General features: G+C 41.0%; 1 pseudogene; it reads left to right on the top strand.

The window, feature by feature from the left end:
- Positions 1 to 2419: 2419 nt before the first annotated feature.
- LOC110503071 lies at positions 2420 to 6260 on the top strand (annotated as a pseudogene).
- The last annotated feature ends 420 nt before the right edge of the window (positions 6261 to 6680 follow it).

Genomic DNA, 6680 nt, shown 5'->3' with positions numbered 1-6680 from the left:
TCCTTTCTGTTTGTCCTTGTCAGGGGGTATCATCTGATGGGGCCACAGTGTCTCCTGACCCCTCCTGTCTCAGCCTCTAGTATTTATGCTGCAGTAGTTTATGTGTCGGGGGGCTAGGGTCAGTTTCTTATATCTGGAGTACTTCTCCTGTCTTATCCGGTGTCCTGTGTGAATTTATGTGTGCTCTCTCTAATTCTCTATTTCTTTCTCTCTCTCGGAGGACCTGAGCCCTAGGACCATGCCTCAGGACTACCTTGCATGAGGACTCCTTGCTGTCCCCAGTCCACCTGGTCGTGCTGCTGCTCCTGTTTCAACTGGTCTGCTTGCGGCTATGGAATCCTGACCTGTTCACCGGACATGCTACCTGTACCAGACATGCTGTTTTCAACTCTCCAGAGACAGCAGGAGTGGTAGAGATACTCTTAATGATCGGCTATGAAAAGCCAACTGACATTTACTCCTGAGGTGCTGACTTGCTGCACCCTCGACAACTACTGTGATTATTATTATTTGACCATGCTGGTCATTTATGAACATTTGCTCCACTCGGCACAGCCAGAAGAGGACTGGCCACCCCTCATAGCCTGGTTCCTCTCTAGGTTTCTTCCTAGGTTTTGGCCTTTCTAGGAAGTTTTTCCTAGCCACCGTGCTTCTACACCTGCATTGCTTGCTGTTTGGGGTTTTAGGCTGGGTTTCTGTACAGCACTTTGAGATATCAGCTGATGTATGAAGGGCTATATAAATACATTTTATTTGATTTGACTATCCTACCGATCCATGACTTCGGCAATTTCATTTACAAAATAGCCCCCAACACTCTACTCAGAAAACTGGATGTAGTCTATCACAGTGCAAACTGTTTAATCACCAAATCACCAAATCCCCATATACTACCCACCACTGCCAGCTGTATGCTCTCGTTGTCTGGCCCTCACTACATATCCATCACCAAACCCACTGGCTCCAGGTCATCTGTAAGTCTTTGCTAGGTAAAGCCCCGCCTTATCTCAGCATACTGGTCACCATAGCAACACTTTCTTTGGCCATCTTTCCTTCCAGTTCTCTGGTGCCATTGACTGTAACCAATTGCAAATATATCTGAAGCTGCAGTCTTATATCTTCCTCTCTAACTTTAAGCATCAGCTGTCAGAGCAGCTTACCGATCACTGTACCTGTACACCGCCAATCTGTAAATAGCCCACCCAACTACCTCATCCCCATATTGTTACTTATCCTCTCGCTCTTTCGCACCCCAGTATCTCTACTTGCACATCATCATCTGCACATCTATCACTCCAGTATTAATGCTAAATTGTAATTATTTTCGTCTCTATGGCCTATTTATTGCCTTCCTCCCTACTCTCCTACATTTTCACACACTGTACATAGATCTTTCTATTTTTATTTTCTTTTGTGTTATTGACTGTACGTTTGTTTATGTGTAACTTTGTTGTTGTGTTTGTCGCACTGCTTTGCTTTCTCTTGGCCAGGTCGCAGTTGTAAATGAGAACTTGTTCTTAACTGGCCTACATGGTTAAATAAAAGTCAAATAAATAAAAAATGCTATGTTTCTATCGATTGTAAGGCTGTAGCTACTGAATTCTTGTCGTTTTTGCTTGAAAGACAATTCTGAATCAATAGGTAGAGTATTTTCTTCAGATGTTCTTTTTTCATATCATCATACAGTCCTTCTCTCACCCTGGGATTTATGGTATTGCCGGTTTAGTACACAAATAATAGCGAATTTCCATGGAAGCTGCTAGCTAAATATGCTAACAAGCGCAAACGAAAATAAATGAATCGCAAAGACAGTCAATCCAGGTCATAAAGTTATACATACACAATCATTCAAAAGTTTGGGGTCATTTAGAAATGTCCTTGTTTTTGTCCATTAAAAAAACATTAAATTGATCAGAAATACAGTGTAGACATTGTTAATATTGTAAATGACTATTGTAGCTGGAAACGGCTGATTTCTTGTGGAATATCTACATAGGCGTACAGAGGCCCATTATCAGCAACCATTACTCCTGTGTTCCAATGGCATGTTGTGTTAGCTAATCCAAGTTTATCATTTTAAAAGGCTAATTGATCATTAGAAAACCCTTTTGCAATTATGTTAGCACAGCTGAACTCTGTTGTCCTGATTAAAGAAGCAATAAAACTGGCCTTCTTTAGACGAGTTGAGTATCTGGAGCATAAGCATTTGTGTGTTCGATTGCAGGCTCAAAATGGCCAGAAACAAATACCTTTCTTTTGAAACTCGTCAGTCTATTCTTGTTGAAATGAAGGCTAAATGAAGGCTATTCCATGCGAGAAATTGCCAAGAAACTGAAGAAAAAACTGAAGAATGTCATTTTTGGTGAGTTTGGACATTTACAAGCAAAATTGAACAAGAGACATTGTGCAAATGAAGAAAGTTTTGACACATGCAGTACTAGCTCTCTAACAACATGTCTACAGGCTGTGTCTGTGTGTAGTCTGGAGTTGCTAGGGCAACGGGCCTGACTGCTTGGAGAAGAGGGGGGAGGAGAAGACCATGGAGAACTGAGAGGAGAAAAACGCAAGGTAATCAAGATAACAGTGGCAGCTGTACAAATAACTAATCGAAAGGGCTTTGACTTCTCAAACACGGCAGAAAGCTAACATAATATGATGCCCTGTCACCGTATTAATTTAGCTACTTAAAACACATAAGTAATATCTTGCTGCATTTTGTAAACACAGATCTAAAATTCTTGTTATTGTAATTTCTGCTCGGCATCAGACTAATTTTACACTTCTAAACTCTGATGAGAATTCATGAACAGGCATTCTATCAGCAGACAGCACTCTGTATGATGTGTAGACTGCCTACAGGGAGGAGGTGAGGGCCCTCGGAGTGTGGTGTCAGGAAAATAACCTCACACTCAACGTCAACAAAACAAAGGAGATGATTGTGGAAACAGCAGAGGGAGCACCCCACTATCCACATCGACAGGACAATAGTGGAGAGGGTAGTAAGTTTTAAGTTCCTTGGCGTACACATCACGGACAAACTGAATTGGTCCACCCACACAGACAGCGTTGTGAAGAAGGCACAGCAGCGCCTCTCCAACCTCAGGAGGCTGAAGAAATTCGGCTTGTCACCAAAAGCACTCACAAACTTCTACAGATGCACAATTGAGAGCATCCTGTCGGGCTGTATCACCGCCTGGTATGGCCCACAACCGTAATGCTCTCCAGAGGGTAGTGAGGTCTGCACAACGCATCACCGGGGGCAAACTACCTGCCCTCCAGGACACCTACACCACCCAATGTCACAGGAAGGCCATAAAGATCATCAAGGACAACAACCACCCAAGCCACTGCCTGTTCACTCCACTATCATCCAGAAGGCGAGGTCAGTACAAGTGCATCAAAGCAGGGACCGAGACTGAAAAACAGCTTCTATCTCAAGGCCATCAGACTGTTATACAGCCACCACTAACATTGAGTGGCTGCTGCCAACATACTGACTCAACTCCAGCCACTTTAATAATGGAAATTGATGTAAAAATGTATCACTAGCCACTTTAAACAATGCCACTTTATGTTTATATACCCTACATTACTCATCTCATATGTATATACTCAACTCTATACCATCTATTGCATCTTGCCTATGCCGTTCTGTACCATCACTCATTCATTTATCTTTATGTACATATTCTTTATCCCTTTACACTTGTGTGTCTAAGGTAGTAGTTGTGGAATTGTTAGGTTAGATTACTCATTGGTTATTACTGCATTGTCGGAACTAGAAGCACAAGCATTTCGTTACGCTCACATTAACATCTGCTAACCATGTGTATGTGACAAATAAAATTTGATTTGAGCTACTTTTCTCCCTGTATGTTTCTCTGTGTAGCCAGCCTTTATTTATATATATATATATATATATTGATTGACTTTAAGCAAAACATTAGGAAATGTAACTGGCTAAATACTTTATTTGATAGGGCTAAACATTAGAAATATGATGGCCATGCATCGCTTCTGCATTGTAAGCCACATTTACTTGTGTGGCTGCCAGCCAAAATACTATTGTCATTTGATAAAAATGAAGCTATTTTATTTCAAATATGTTGCACTAATGTATTTTCTGTGAAGGAAAACTATAGTTGCATGTCCCTGATCACTCTATTGAAGAAAAAACCCACTTAATTTTCAATATAAAACACAACCCCTGTCAATACACACCTGGGCTCACCTGCTCCTGCTTTCTCCTGTTGTGCTATTAACAAACAAACACGTGACTGGCTCAACTGTTCTGGGGAACTAAGTCATCTTCACAATGTGAAATAATGTGACAGATGAAATTAAGAATGTGATCAGCATTATCTCCTAACGTATTGCACAAATTGACTGCAGGTATTCACTTAAAACAATAGACGCTAGGACGTAAGATGGACATAGATTTTGAGACATGACATGTTTTCATATTTTAGTATGCGCTTTCATATTAATTTGAATTTCCTGTTATTTTTCGAAGACTTCTCACAAAAACAAGCATCTCTGTAAAATGTCAAAGCCTTTTATATTTAATTCAGCTAGTGTCATGCTAATTTTGCAACCCACGAAAACAACTTTTAAGACGACGACCATAAAATGTAAAATCCTCAAGAGTTGTTACGAGAAACCTGCACTGCTATGTCAACAAAGCTCAGTAATTATTATTGGATGTACTGTATTAGGTTACGAAACAGGCTTGGGCGGTATACTTTATACCAGGGTATTTGGAAATAGCCAAGGGATGGTTTTTCAATACCATATATTTTTTAAGTACATTTTAATATTTGTTGCAATTTTTTTGTGTTCTGTGGATTCCAGAAGAAAGATTACGAGTTCAACGGGAGAGTGAGTCTGTCAGGTAGCCAGTAGAAAGATGACGAGTTCAATGGGAGAGTGAGCCTGTCAGGTAGGCAGTTGATTATTATTGGAGTCAGTTGTGTTAGCTGGGGGAAAAGTGTGACAACAATCAGGCCCCTGAGGACTGGAGTTGCCCATCTCTGATCTACCCATCTAACATATGCATTTTTGATTGGACACCCTATACACCCTTGGACACCCTTTCCTTGTTTTCCTTATTATGCTGTAGTTAATATCACACTTCAAAAGGCGGGTCAGTGTGTGGCTCTCAGGGTTTGTTGATCACCTGAGGCATGAGAATATAGCACATGGGGATGTGTGAAGCTCACTCCTCAGCCTGAAGTGTCTCCACTTGCGCCGCTGAATAGCTAGCTTTTCACGTGGATTGACTGGTAAGACCCCAGTAGGGTGGTCTCGTGTGCTAGCAAGGCAGAGTTCCTGGGTTCAGAGTTTGGTTTGAGCCGAATTCGGTGTGAGCTGAATCCGGTGGAAGCGATACTCGCTAAGCAAGCAGCGTGATGTCTGTTACACACTCACAATGTAAAAGCTAAATACACGTGATGCATGTGTACTAGCCAAGCTCATTCAGGTGTTTACATGGTTTTGCGTCTGTTGGGTGATATAAATCATAATGGCAGTAAAAGTATGTGTGATAAAACTCTCCTGTTTCTTTGGTTTAAATTTCCAACGGCATAAGGACCAAATAGGTGGACAACTGGCAAAGTTTAAAGGACAGTTTCTGGCTATACAAAGCAAATTACAAAAATGTCTAAGGTTGTTTGAAAATAAAAGACTCACTCTAGGAGCTCAGATGCAAAAATGTAATTACCAACGTTTCGACAGCCAAGCTGTCTTCATCAGGGTATTGCTAAGTTTGTAACATTGGCTAAATAACAGCTATATGCACTGAAATAATTTTCCTTCCTTGTCCAGACATCTGCCTGAAGATGACAGACAGCTACAACCTTCACAGCCAGTTGGAGCATCTTCAATCTAAATACATTGTAACAGACTATGCGGACACCAGGAAGTGGGAGTGGTTGGTGAACCAGCATCAGGACTCATACTGTTCATATATGGGTCACTTTGACCTGTTGAATTACTTCTCTGTTGCTGAGAACAAGAGCAAAGCCCGAGTGCGCTTCAATCTCATCCTGTGGCCCACCTTCGGACAAACCTGACAATTACTAGGCTAAGGACTTAAACTGAGAATATGTATAACTTTGTGTTTTTACTGTTCGGCTGTCCAAATGTATTCATTGTTGATAAGAAGCTTGAGGCTTGAGATGCATGACACGGAAGGAATGTTTATGAACAATGTATAAGTTTCCCATCAGTGTGATGTTTGCATAGAAAATAAACATTGGGGATAAAGTGGTTGTGGTCAGGTGTCCTTATTTGTCCCCCCAAAATTGTCATTTTCCCTTACCGCCATCATCTTGTGGTTACAACTGACAGTGAGGTTTGAGAATGATAATTGTAAAATGTTTTGTACATTGCACCCCTATAAGAACTCATTATCAATGACTTCAACAGTTATCTAAACAGTTACTGTTTCTGAATACAGTTTCTGTCAATCTGAGAGTGTGTTCCTTTAACTGATATTGATCAAATTAGGCCTAACGCCCAGAAAACTGTCTAGAGAGTGATATGACCACAGACCTGGGTGGAATATGTCAATACTTGAGGTTCACATGATCTATCTTACCTGGCATGAGTTTGCACTTTTGGGATTATTTGATTTAGTTTATTTGCAGCAGGTATCCTAACTGCTAAAAGCATTGGGCTTA

This window comes from Oncorhynchus mykiss, chromosome 23, assembly GCF_013265735.2.
Source record: "Oncorhynchus mykiss isolate Arlee chromosome 23, USDA_OmykA_1.1, whole genome shotgun sequence".
NCBI lineage: Eukaryota > Metazoa > Chordata > Actinopteri > Salmoniformes > Salmonidae > Oncorhynchus > Oncorhynchus mykiss.
Note: the sequence above shows the minus strand (reverse complement) of the source record. Positions and strands in the feature narration are given on the sequence as shown.